Here is a 14,404-nt window from a genome sequence, read left to right on the forward strand (position 1 = left end):
GAAAACTAACTCGCTCGAACTCCCAAGCAGACAAGTTATCCCGAAGAATAATTCTACCAAGGGTACTCCTGAAGTATTCCTAGCTCGCTACAAAGTAGCTCATGAATGGGTCACACGAGCATTTTGCAGGAAGCTTCTATCTGACAGGCCGTACCAATCAAACTGCGCCATATCCCCTACTGATGGCGTAGTCCCTGTCCTTTCGACAGTCTGCACCCACGTCTCTCAGTAGGTGGAGGCGCGCCTGTCACTTTGGAGACGTGTCACTCGCCCAGGTAAGGAGTACGTCCCAACGGCCACCTGCGCAGCCCTGGCAGGTAACGGCTGTGGCAGGGGATCCAGTGGCGGTTGTGTCCGATCCCCCAAGGAGCGCCCCTATAAAAGCCCTCAAGGCAGAGGAGAAACTTCTTCTGAAAAAACCAAGAAATCTCTTGAGTACAGGAAAACTGCGCGACCTACACTCTTAGCCTTCGTTTTTCCTTTTACTTCCTATACACAGTACTAACTTAAGCATCGGAGTATTCCCACCGGGTAAATCCCCGGGAATCCTCCCTTTCATCCTCTTAGGTCCCGCATGTTGCCAGCAAGGAGCCAGTCAGCGGTCAGCTAGGAGTGCCCGGATCGCGTTACATCAGATAGCAAAATATAGTGAATATTATTGGAAAAATTGCATGGTCATACAATTATTAAGACTCAGTTTGGAAGGAATACAAATACAAATATATAGAGTGCAAAACCTTGTATTTTGTATTATTTAGTATGTATTTGCATTGTACATATTTGTATTTGTTTTTTTACCAAACTAAAAATACAACAAAATCAACTAGGTGAAAGAAAGTCTATGGGGCTTGGCAATTAAAGGTATATGCCGATGATCTCAAACTTCACAAAGGACTCATTCTTAGCAGCTCATTTCTTGAACAAGCAAACTATGGGCTGAGAGAACTCTCCCTAGAACCTTTGAAATATGCCTCGTTGCAAAATGTGTCGGTGGTAGGACATTTCTTGTAGAGATTAAGGAGTTTTTTTTTTTTTTTTTTTTTTGGGGGGGGGGGGGGGGACGTTCAATATCAAATCAACTATTGCACTGATGAACAACCTTTCTGTAGTGTCCTTGTTGATTAACATGCCTTTGCATTTTTCTAACTTGTATAATGATAAGTTTTTACATTTGATGGCTTAAGTCATGGGGAGAGTGTTCGAAGGTTGAATATTGGAATGGGGAAAGAAGGATTTTTGCAATGGATATATTGTACACAAAAAATTGCCAAAATACTGGTCATGTTGCTATAAGCATGGTTGCTCAATAGTGGAATGTCATCAGAAGATAAAGAAAGAAGAAGATAAAGTTCCAGCTCCTCAAAAAGCCAAAAAGCGATATCTGGGTGAGAAACAAGTTTTTAAATTGACTGGTTGCTTGGTGCTGTTAGACAGTTTTGTATGCCCTTAGCTTCAATCAAAATGATATATTTTATGAGTTTATTGTAAATGAATAAAAGTGCATATTTGATTCATGTTCCCTTGGTATGTTTCTGTGTAATACCCTTAAACTGGACACTTAATGAGACTCGTGTTAGTTTAGAATGTTCACAGCCAGTGGGTGGGTCTGGGGAGACCTATCCTGACAAGGCTGACACTGTGGTGCCACCAAGTCGGTTGGGGTGGCTTGTCTCAGCTACCGGGGTGAGACCCTAGGCACATACAGTGTGGGATTAATTGAATCTTTGAATTGGACCAAATTTCCAGTATTGCCCTGGACTTTGGAGATTGATGGGCGAAACTGGAAAGTTACACCCGACCCCTAGACTCGATTATGATACTGCACTAGGTGTCGGATTGGGCTGTCTTTGATGTACCAATCAGTGAGATCCTTAACGAGGGTCAAAACCTGGGTATGTTGGGACAGTCTAAGAATTCATCTGAGTGGGTGATCATAGTGACAGGATCAACCCCTTTGTCGGACAAAGGTAATGATCGGGGATGCACTCTCACTGATGGAAACCAAGATTGTTGGTAGCCAATTTCAATCGTTGAGATATGTTTTGCAAAATATATTTTATATGAGATATAAAAGTATATAAATTATGGTTTCAAAATGATTTGCAAAAGGTTTTAATTCCCGGGATCCATACTAGAGAGAGTGCAACACTGTTCCTTGTAGTCGAGGGAGAGGTCCTCTCTTGTCGGGCAGTGTATAATCATTATGGGCTGAGAGGTTAAGTGTAAGACCATTGAGGATAATACCTGATGGGCTAATCTTGCATCTGCCCACAATCCCTGGGTGTTACAAGGTGGCTTGGCCCAGGGACCACTTAGGGTAAGTGTTGGGCCCATAGAGCCCATCTGATGGGTTTTAGGGGGTGCACTGTCCATAACAGTGTATTCTGCCAGGCCTTGTAACAAAGGCTGGGCTGAACACATGTGGCTGATGTGTAGATCAATGTTTGGGTCCCATGCCATACAAGGAAGCCCAACTGGGCAGCAGTTTGGATGGCTAAATGAATACATAACCCTAAATGAGCCTTAAGCCCATTTCGAATTGGGCTAATTTGATTAGTCACTTAAGAGGCGAATTCTGAGATAAGATCAGCTGGTAGGATTGGGCTCACACCCTATCCACTCAGAGAGTCCAAGATCTAAATGAGATTTAGATCTGGAAACATCCTAATTAGATTAGGACATGGCTGATCTAATCTGCAAATAAGATAAGGATTACCCCTTATCTTAAAGGGATTTCTAATCCAGATATGACTTGGGTTAGCAACTACTAATGGGATTAGGAGCTGATCCCTTTTAAGTCTTGATGTAACCGTTTTCGGCCACGTACCAATGTTTTGTGATGTAAAATTTTTTGGCAAAGTACCTCGTTATTCGACCCGGGGGTGGCGTACCTTAGTGACGAGCTACTTGGCGAACTGCCTGGTGGCGAACTGCCTGGGGGCGAACTGCCCGGTGGCGAACTCCCTGGTGGCAAACTGCCTAGGGGCGAACTGCCTGGTGGTGAACTCCCTGGTGGCGAACTGCCTGGGGGCGAACTTCCTGGGGGTGAACTGCCTGGGGGCGAACTGCCTTGGAGGCTAACTCCCTGGTGGCGAATTGCCTGGGGGCGAACTGCCTTGGAGGCTAACTCCCTGGTGCCTTAGTGACGAGCTACTTGGCGAACTGCCTGGTGGTGAACTCCTTGGTGGCAAACTGCCTGGGGGTGAACTGCCTGGGTGGCGAACTGCTTGGGGGCGAACTGCCTGGTGGCGAACTCCCTGGGGGCGAACTGCCTGGGGGCGAACTGCCTTGGAGGCTAACTCCCTGGTGGCGAACTGCCTGGGGGCGAACTGCCTTGGGGCGAACTGCCTGGGGGCGAACTACCTTGGGGCGAACTGCCTGGGGGCGAACTCCCTGGTGGCGAACTGCCTGGGGAAGAACTCCCTGGTGGTGAACTGCCTGGGGAAGAACTCCCTGGTGGCGAATTGCCTGGGGCGAACTGCCTTGGTGCGAATTGCCTTGGAGGCTAACTCCCTGGTGCCTTAGTGACGAGCTACTTGGCGAACTGCCTGGTGGCGAACTCCATACTAGGCGGTCGATGCCTTAGAGAATGTTGGAGCTCCCTGGTGCGGCGCAATCCGACTGCCCTCAGCATGAGGCGGTCTTCTTTCCATTGTAGGCTGCGGGAGATGAGGGACCTGCGAGAACTTCATCTTTTCCTCCTCTTTGTAGGTGGCGGGAGTTGAGAGACCTACGAGAAATCCATCTTTTCCTCCTCTTTGTAGGTGGCGGGAGCTAAGGGACCTCCGAGAACTCCATCTTTTCCTCCTCCTTGTAGGTGGCGGGAGTTGAGGGACCTCCGAGAACTCCATCTCTTCCTCCTTGTAGGTGGGGGGAGCTGAGGGACTTCCGAGAACTGCATCTTTTCCTCCACTTCGTAGGCGGCGGGAGCTGAAGGACCTGCGAGAACTGAATCAGAGGTCCCGGGGGTACTTTCCCGGTGGGGGCTCTTCGATGCTTAAGTTAGCACTCTTATTGTAGAGAGCTTTAAAGATAATATGAGAGAGCTAGAGAGCAGAGTTACTTCCCTTTCATTTTCCCCCCTTCCCCTTTGGGGGGTGAGGTCTTTATATACCGGAGTCTTCGCGGGTTAGGTGGGTGAAAAGCCTCCAAACGGTAAGACTCGTCGCATCCGGTCAGAACCGGGGTACGGTGGTGAATTCCTCGAGGTCGTCAGTCTGGCGCTTGTGTCAGGCGGCCAGGTCGGCGCCTGGGCCGGGTTGTCAGAGGGGTGCCTGCGTCAGTCGGCGGGTCAGTGTTTAGGCCAGGTCGTCATGTCGGCGTCTGTGTTAGTCGGCGGGACAGTGCCTAGATCAGGTCGTCAAGCTGGCGCTTGTGTCAGTCGGCGGGTCAGTGTCTAGATCAGGTCGGCAAGCTGGCGCCTTGGCCGGATCATGCGCTAGGCTGGTCCAGATCGGCCAGGTCGCGCAGGCCGTGCACAGTTCACGCAGGCCGTGCGCAGTTCGCGCAGGCCGCGCGCTAGGCTGCGCGCAGTTCGCGCAAGACGTGCGCTAGGCCGCGCACAGTTCGCGCAGGCCGCGTGCAGGTCGCGCCAGGCCGGCCAGACAGGTGCCCAGGTGGGTCACCAACTTCGTAAGTTTGTTGGCTGGGTGTTTTCCTAGCTATCACGAGGTGCCACGTGTCATAATTTTACTGGAGGGCCAAATCTACCCTCATCAAGTCTATAAAAGGAAGAGGGGGCGGCAGCCTTTAGACACACAATCATCAGCAACAAATAGTCTTGTCTTCAGAGCTGAAATCACAGAAGAGAGAATTCTGCTCCCTACAAATACTCGCTAGCCGCTTCCTTCTTGCAGTCGCCGCCTATAGCAGTTCGATCTCCATTGCTTGGGGAGAAATCAAGATTGGATCTTGATTCCAATCTTTTGGAGAAAAGATTGGTGGGAGTTGCATTCACAAGCCATCTAGGTGATTCTTGAGAAGGATCAAGTTCTTTTGGAAGAACACTGCTGATTCTGCTCCATCCTGCACTGTGCCATCTTCAGTGGGAGCAGATTTTGGATCCTACCTTGGGCGTGAACACCTCTATTGAGAGATATTGTTTCTCTGTATCAGGTATTATCTCTCTCTACTCCTTTTGGTTCAGATCTAGTTCAGTTTATGGTTCAAGAATGATCCTTGAAAATATGATTTTCTAAATAGGGAATTCGATTCTCAGTTGAAGGGAGAGAAAAATTTTTGAAATTCGCCCCTTTTATTCCGCAATCTTTGGGCATCCATATGATGGATTTCCTATCCCTTCAGGTGCATGTGAACATCAATAAGGGATCTTTGCATGCAGACGATAATGAAAAGAGTTATAACATTGAGGACTTCATTCAAAAGAAAGGAAAAGGTGATCAAACATATCACAATTTGAATTAATATTGATTGTGATTCAAATAAAGATCATGATTTGAATACTGCCACTAGTATCATGCACTACAAGAAAATGGGTCTAAACCAGCAATCGATAGATATTTGTAGAATATAGTAAAAAGAACATTGATAGTAATCTTTCGTTTAGAAGGCATAAGATCGGATTGAGAGCCTAGAAGAATTGCAATAGAGCCCATTTTTTTAGACAAAAAATTGGAAAGACATGTTTTTATAATGGACGACTAATCGAACAAGGGCAATGGATCTAGCATGACCTTGTATGTTGTTTTCATGGGAAAGATGAGAATGGCTACGTCGAATTCGATTAAGATATATGGATTCCAAATAGTAAGAAAGAAATAAAAGAAATTGTAAAAACTAGGAGACCACAAAGCCACAAAGCTTTACTTGCTCTCATTTGAGATAAGGTATGTCTTCTACCAAGTCTTCTCAATGAATGGTATTTTTTGGAATCTTTAGGGAGTTGGTAGCATTCCCACTATTAGAAGACTTGAAAAATTGGTAAATTGGTGAAAGTTCATGCCTTCATGGTGTAGGATGGCTTGTTTTAATTGAGCCCATGGCTGGTTGTGATAATCTGGCCGATGTTGCTAGCTAGGAAGCTTAATATGCTAAAGGTTGGTCATGAAATTCTAATTTCAACAATATATAATATATTTTTGGAGGGAGAGTTGTTTTATTTCACTTATCTTTGAATCTTAGCAATTGTTTTCTACAAATCCAACTATTCATCTTGCTAAAATGTATTTGGACCATTGCCTTCTACTCTTTACTATTGTGAAGAAATTAAATGGGAACTGATGTAACCGTTTTCAGCCACGTACCAATGTTTTGTGATGTGAAATTTTTTGGCAAAGTACCTCGTTATTCGACCCAGTGGTGGCGTGCCTTAGTGACGAGCTACTTGGTGGCGAACTCCCTGGGGGAGAACTGCTTGGTGACTAACTGCTTGGTGGCGAACTGCCTGGGGGCGAACTGCTTGGTGGCGAACTCCCTGGTGGCGAACTGCCTGGGGGCGAACTGTCTTGGTGGCGAACTGCCTGGGGGCGAACTGCCTTGGTGGCGAACTGCTTGGGGGCGAACTGCCTAGTGGCGAACTCCCTGGGGGTGAACTTCCTGGGGGCGAACTGCCTGGTGGCGAACTCCCTGGGGGTGAACTTCCTGGGGGCGAACTGCCTGGTGGCGAACTGCTTGGTGCGAACTGCCTTGGTGGCGAACTGCCTGGGGGCGAACTGCCTTGGTGGCGAATTGCCTGGTGGCGAACTGCTTGGTGGCGAACTGCCTAGGGGGCGAACTGCCTGGTGGCGAACTCCCTGGTGGCGAACTGCCTTGGTGGCGAACTGCCTGGGGGCGAACTGCCTAGCGAACTCCCTACTAGGCGGCCGATGCCTTAGAGAATGTTGGAGTTCCCTGGTGCGGTGCAATCCGACTGCCCTCAGCATGAGGTGGTCTTCTTTCCTTTGTAGGTTGTGGGAGATGAGGGACCTGCGAGAACTTCATCTTTTCCTCCTCTTTGTAGGTGGCGGGAGCTGAGAGACTTGCGAGAACTCCATCTTTTCCTCCTCTTTGTAGGTGGCGGGAGCTAAGGGACCTCCGAGAACTCCATCTTTTCCTCCTCCTTGTAGGTGGCGGGAGCTGAGGGACCTCTGAGAACTCCATCTCTTCCTCCTCCTTGTAGGTGGGGGAGCTAAGGGACTTCCGAGAACTGCATCTTTTCCTCCTCTTCGTAGGCGGCGGGAGCTGAAGGACCTGCGAGAACTGAATCAGAGGTCCCGGGGGTATTTTCCCGGTGGGGGCTCTCCGATGCTTAAGTTAGCACTCTTATCGTAAAGAGCTTTGAAGATAATATGAGAAAGTTAGAGAGCAAGGTTACTTCCCTTTCTTTTTTATCCCCTTCCCCTTTGGGGGGTGAGGTCTTTATATACCGGAGTCCTCGCGGGTTAGGTGGGTGAAAAGCCTCCAAACGGTAAGACTCATCGCATCCTGTCAGAACCGGGGTATGAGGTTGTTAGGCTGGCGCTTGTGTCAGGCGGCCAGGTCGGCGCCTGGGCCGGGTTGTCAGAGGGGTTCATGCGTCAGTCGGCGGGTCAGTGTCTAGGCCAGGTCGTCAGGTCGGCGCCTGTGTTAGTCGGCGGGTCAGTGTCTAGATCAGGTCGTCAAACTGGCGCCTGTGTCAGTCGGCGGGTCAGTGTCTAGATCTGGTCATCAAGCTGGTGCCTTGGCCGGATCATGCGCTAGGCTGGTCCAGGTCGGCCAGGTCGCGCAGGTCGTGCGCAGTTCGCGCAGGCCACGTGCTAGGCCGCACGCAGTTCACGCAGGTCGCGCCAGGCCGACCAGACTGATGCCCGGGTGGGTCACCAACTTCGTAAGTTTGTTGGCTGGGTGTTTTCCTAGTTGTCACGAGGTGCCACGTGTCACAATTTTACTGGAGGGCCAAATCTGCCCTCATCAGAAACCTAAACGGTTTAGGTTCCAACAAGTATGTGGGAAGTCACCCTTAATTTTTAAAAGTAATGGATCGAGGAAAGTTGGAATGAAGTGGTTTATGCCTCTCCTCTTTCCATGTTATTCGAAAATTTTCATGTACTTTGGAGTAAGTTGAAGGTTTGGAATTGGGAATGTCACGTTTTGGTGATATTAATCAATAGGTTGAATTGATTGAAGATAAAATTATAAAAGGGACATATGCATTTTCAATTAAATTAATGATGAGGTTTCAAGATTGGAGTTGACGGAGAGTCTCCAAGAGGTGTATAAATTGGAGAGAATTTCTTGAAGACAAAAGTTTCTTATTAAGTGGTTAATTGAAAAAGGGTGGCAAAAATACAACATTTTTATTGTCAACTCCTTTTCAGTTTTCTCTCTAAACTAGAAGAACCCAAGTTGTACCAGACGTTATTTTTTTTCAAATTCCAGGTGAATTTTTTTGTTTTCAAATATTATCTTTCATTTCTTTGAAGAGATCAATTAGGTTGTGGAGGTTTTTTTTTTGGAGAGTCCTTTTGCTCCAGTAGGGTTCCCAGGTTCTCGGTAGGTTTTTTGGTTGTAGTGTCTTGGGTGCTCATGACCAAATTGATCTGGTTTAGGAGACTTTCTACATCCTTTTTGAGGTATATTGTATTGTTTAAATAAGTATGGAGACTAGTGTGACTAGTCAAAAGTTCATAGGTGATTCCAGGATGGGTATAGATGGTACTATAAACATTCAAAACATGGGTTTCATTACTACACTTAAATTGGGACGGTATTAACTAACTTGAATAGGCACAATTAGTATACATGGCTATTGGTGTATGGGGTAAATTGGGATATATTACTAATGGGAAGAAGAAACCAGAAGTTATTTATTCCTCTTGTGCTCATTAGTGCAAGAAAATTATATGGCTTTGTAGCTCTTTGCTTTCCCATATTGGCAAGAATTTCTTATGAGCAAATACTGTAAAAGAGATTTGAGATCGAGCTACAAAGACCTTTTTTGCTTACACACCTTTTTTCTCTCAAGATCACTATGGAATCGAGTTGCACTTCTTCTTATAACTCTCCATTAAGGAATGCATTCTTAACATCAAGTTAAAATAAGGGCCAAGAATAGTTGGTTGCTAACGATAGAAGGACTCAAATTGATGTTATCTTTGCCACATGTACAAAAGTCTCCAAGTAATCCACTCCATAGGTTTGGATATACCATTGGCAATCCATCTCTCCTTGTATTTCTCTATGCTACCATCTACCTTGTATTTCACTATAAAAAATCCATCTATAACCGACAATATCCTTATCATTAGACAATACAATTATTTCCCAAGTATAATTATCAATTAGTATTATCATTCCCTCTTGCACTGTTACACACCAACCAATGGCTCCATCCATTAGCAAAACCAAACTCAAAATATGGTCCTAGCTTCTAAGCTCTAAAAGTAATATTTAGGTCAAATGGTTGAAAGCCAACCATCTAATAATGCGGAATTGTGAGTGCCCTCTACTACGTGTAAGTGGGACTCATCCATTAAAGGATCTTTATTTTTCAAACATTTAACCTCATAGGCCCTAAGCCCTATATACTCATCTTATGGGTCCACATTACGTTGGCAATTTCTGTGATGGATGGTCTTTGGATGGGTTTAGCTTAGAGTTATATTACGGATGCTAAGTTGGCCTTGTTATGTAAATTGTAAAAGGTGCTTCCTAACCAATTAAAGCAATAGTCTTTATAGACATGAAGGGGCTTAAAGTCCATCCAGTCAAAATCCCAATTCACACCCAAAATGGGGAATGGGTTTTAATTTCTTAAGCCCATGCAGTAGGCAAAAGTTGCAAAAGTGCAAGGAATTTCTTCCTTCTGTTTATTGTTAATTGTATTATAGAGAATGAAAATGACCAATTTGATCCTGCTTTTGGGAAAGATAATGTTTCACCGATTCAGGGAGTTTCTTCCCCCTTCTCCCATCTCCATTTATTGTTGATTGTGTTCCTTTGCCTTTGCCTAGTAATGTTACCAATGCTTTTCCCGATCTATACTGCTCTTGCAAATCTAACTATTGGAACCACACCTATTGTGAATAATGACCATAGTGCATTAGAAAATGAATGAGGTGTTCAGCTATAAATGGAAGAAAAAGAAATCATGGACCTAGTTTTAGAATAATTTGACAAAGCTAGTTGAGATGGAGTAGAAGGTTGTGGAAAAGGTGGAAGCACAGAGAATACAAAGAAGGGGAAAAAGATTAATAAAAAAACCCCACTAAATTAAAAGTTTATGTGAGGAATGAAAGAGGGGGGGGGGGGGGAAGAGAAAAAAAGAAAAGGAAACTGGTTGAACTAGAGAAGTTAGTTAGTGGAGTGGCCTATGATGGGGGCAAAGCTGAAGAGGGAGAAAACAAGAGGTTAGTAGTAGTTGGGAGAAAAAGGATAGGGCTTTGTTGACAAGTGAAAATGAAAATATTGTGTTAGAATGTAAGGGGTTTAGGGAGCTCAAAAAATAGGAGATTGATGAGAAATGTGGTAAGAAAAGATAAACTAGATATTTTAATGTTGCAAGAAACAAAGCTTTTAGAACTGAATAGAAAATGGATAAGGAGTATCTTAAACATTAGAGGTTTGAATTGGTCTTTTGCCCCCTCCTTGGGGCTTCAGGAGGAATAATTACTATTTGGAGAAATGAGGAAATGGAGTGTATGGAAAAACTGATTGGACAATTCTCAATCTTAATAAAAGCAAAAATAATGAATGATGAAAATGAATGGATCCTAACAAATGTTTACGGCCCCAATTCATATAGACATAGGCGTGTGTTTTGGGAAGAAATAACTACAATAAGAGGTTGTGGTGCTTAGAGGAGATTTCAATGTTATTAGATTCACAAATGAGATAAATAACCCAAGACAAACCATAACCAAGAGCATGAGGAATTTCAATACCCTAGTGGACTCTTTAGAGCTAAAAGAACCTCCCTTATTAAATGCTTTCTTTACTTGGTAAATCTTCAAGAATCTCATTTTTTTTAATTTAATAGATTCCTTTTTTAATAGATTAGGAAGAATTGTGGTGTAACTTAGCTCTTAAGGTATCATCTAGGGTAACCTTTGACTACTATCCTTATGCCTAGACCAGGAGTTTCAAATAAGAGGCCCATTCGGTTCAGATTTGAAAACGTGCGGTTAGAAATCCCAAAATTTGTTGAAAGGTGCGGTGGAAGGAAGGGGGAATCAATGTGAGGAATAAAGGAGTTTACTTCATGAAAAAGATGAAGAGGTTGAAACAAAGGATTAAAGAGTGGAATAAAAAAGAGTATGAAAGATTAGAGGAGTTGAAGAAAAGAATCTTGAAAATGATAGAAGAGATAGATCAAAAGGAGGCCAGAAAGAATGGATAGAACAGAGAGGCGGAACCTAAAAATAGATCTACAAGGGATCTTAAGGAATGAAGAAATCTTTTAGAGACTAAAATCAAGATGTAAATGACTCTTGAAAAGAGATAATAATACGAATTTTTTTTCACTTTTTGGCAAATGAAAGAAGGAAAAATCTAATTACTAACACTGAGATTAAAGGTGTGACAGACAGGGAGGAGAAAACTAATTACCAAGTGTTTTGTGGATCACTTTAAATCAATTTTTTCCACTGTAGGTGACAACCACCTAAACTGGAGGGTCAAGATTGGATTAGAGTGTTTGAAACCTAAGTTGCCCTACTTGAAAGCATATTCATTGTAGAGGAGGTCTGTTGAAGCAACTTTCTTAGTGGAGAAAGCTAAACTCTAAGTCCTGCTTGCTTTTGTATAGCTTTTTATCAAGAATGTTGACAAAACTTATAAGCTAACTTGATGGAGGTATTTTTTTTCTTTTTTGAGTTTCACCATAAAGGGAACCTTCACCAAGCATGAATGCTACATTCCTTACTCTAGTGCCCAAAAAGAGAGAGACGAAAACCCCTAATGGATTTTAGGCCCATAAGTCTTATTGGGAGCCTCTATAAAATCATTGCTAAAATTTTAACAACAATATTGAAATATGTGTTACTTTTGGTAATTTCTTAAAATCAATGAGCTTTCGTAGAGGGGATACAAATAATAGATCAAATCCTTATGGTAAATGAATGTGTAACTGAAAAGAAAACACAAGGAAGGAGAGGCCTGATTTGCAAGCTAGATCTGGAAAAAGCCTATGAAATGGTGGATTTGTTTTTCCTTCTTTTTTTTTTTTTTGAAAAGCTTGGGTTGGGGGGAGGGGTAGAGGGACTGGACTAAAGGATGTATTAGCTTAGTACATTTTTTTATTTTTAGTAAATGGAGTAGCTAAGGATTTCTTCCTAGCAAAGAGAGGATTAAGGTAAGGACCATCTTACCTTCGTGGTTGAAGTGGGATAGAGAGTTGGTAGGGAGGACATTGTTGTCATCACCACTTGCAATTTGCAGATGACTTCATCATATTTTGTGAGAAATATAACGAATCCAATGAGAGGAATTTAAAACATTTACTTGAAGGATTCCAAAGGGTATCAATGTTGAGAGTGAATTGGGGAAAATTTGTGTGGCATGAATTAATATGGGAGGACAAAATATTTAAGAGGTGGTAGAAATACTAGTTTATGAAATTATGAGTTGGACCCTAGAGTATCTTGGTATGCCATTGAGGGGTAACCCTAGGTTAGGAAGTTTTTGGAAACTAGTAATAGAAAGGTTTACAAAAGTTAGCTTTTTAGAAGATGAGTTACATTTATAAGGGATGAATAGTTACTCTGATTAGATGCACCTTAGCCAACTTGCCCACCTACTTTCTTTCTACTTTTAGAATACCAGTCAAGATTTCAAAGAACTTGGGAAAATTAATGAAAGATTTCTTGTGGGAAGTGAGAGATGAAAGAAGAGATCATCTTATAAAATGAGAACATGTATGCAAACTTAAAGAATTAAGAGGACTTAGAATTGAGAATCTAACAAAGAAAATACAACTATACTAGGAAAATGGCTCTGGATATTTCCTTTAGAAAGAGATAGATCATGACGCGAGGTCATTAAAAGCGTTCGCGGTATGGTAGAAATGGCTGGGGTGCAAATTTGGCAACTCATAATTCTTCAAGATCCATTGGAAAGCAATAATAAAGGTATTACCAATATTTTAAAAAATGACCCAAAATCAGGACTATTATGGCCATTGGTTTCTAGGTCGATGGTTCGACCGTCTAGTCTAAACAGATGGCCCATTCTGACAAAAAATAATTAAAATGAAAAACGACAAAAAACCGTTAAATAGGTCGAATAGGTTGATGGTTCGACTGCTCGAGTCAACAGGTCATTGACTGATTCAACGGTTTTTGGACAGGGACTGAATTAGGGATAAAATGGAATCAATTGCTTAGATGGTTCCCCGGTCGAACGATCTGACTGTGCAGGTCAACATCAGTTCGAAAACCTTAGGTATTACCAACCTTTCTCAGTTTCACTTGGTTTGATGTGGGCAATGGGGAGAGGATCCTATTTTGGGAAGATCTTTGGGTTAGGGATCCACCATTGAAACAACAATTTCCCTTACTCTTTTCTTTATCCAATTACAAGGTTGAATCCATCTCAAAATTTGGTTTATAATTGGAACTTAGTATAAATTGAGATTTTAGGCGAACAAAACTGCCATTGAAAGTAGCTATGTCTAGCCTTCCAACAATCAGATAACAACCGACCATTCCATTTTACCTCATTGCATCATCTTCTTCCCTGATTCAACAAACCTCTCCTCCCTTCTCTTTCTTTATATATATATATATAATAAGAACCCTAGAATTTCAAACTCAGTAGCTACATTCACCAAATGAGTATACACAATAATGATTTTTTGAAGCTAGACTCTCTTAAACTTCTCCTCACCTTCAATAGCCATAGTCTATTCTTCATGAAAAAAGATATGGGATTAAATTGTCGGTCTCACCATTGTTGTCGCCATTAACACCATCAATCCATTCCTGTCTGACAAACAAACATGTTTGCAAAAATGTCCTTGTGGGAACATACAAGAGTACTCTGTATTTTCCTTCTGGGTTTTGACTCAATGAGGCCCCTTCTAGATTTTGACGTAATGAAGGATCATCATGTGTGAGAAGAAGCATTTTTCTTTAATCTTCTATGTTTTTATAATTTTTTCATTGTTCTACATTTTATATTTGCTTTTGCAATTTCTGTAATTTTTTATGTTTTTGCAATTTTTGTAATATCATATGTTTTTGCAATTAATACATTTTCTTTTACAATTTTTACTTTTATTTTCCTCAAATATATATTATTAGAAAATTTCTATCAATCTATATATTTTTCTTCAAATTTTGTTTTTGTTTTGTGTTTACTGAAATATATAATTTTTTAAAATTTTCTATCAATTTTTGTTTCTTGATAGATGTAATATTTAGTATAATATGCAAGTTTATGCAATTTTCTTCAAATTTCTTGTATTTTTTGTAAATTTTTATGTTTTACA

This window comes from Nelumbo lutea, chromosome 6 (assembly GCF_056320005.1).
Source record: "Nelumbo lutea isolate HS-2025 chromosome 6, American lotus-T2T, whole genome shotgun sequence".
Taxonomy (NCBI): Eukaryota; Viridiplantae; Streptophyta; class Magnoliopsida; order Proteales; family Nelumbonaceae; genus Nelumbo; species Nelumbo lutea.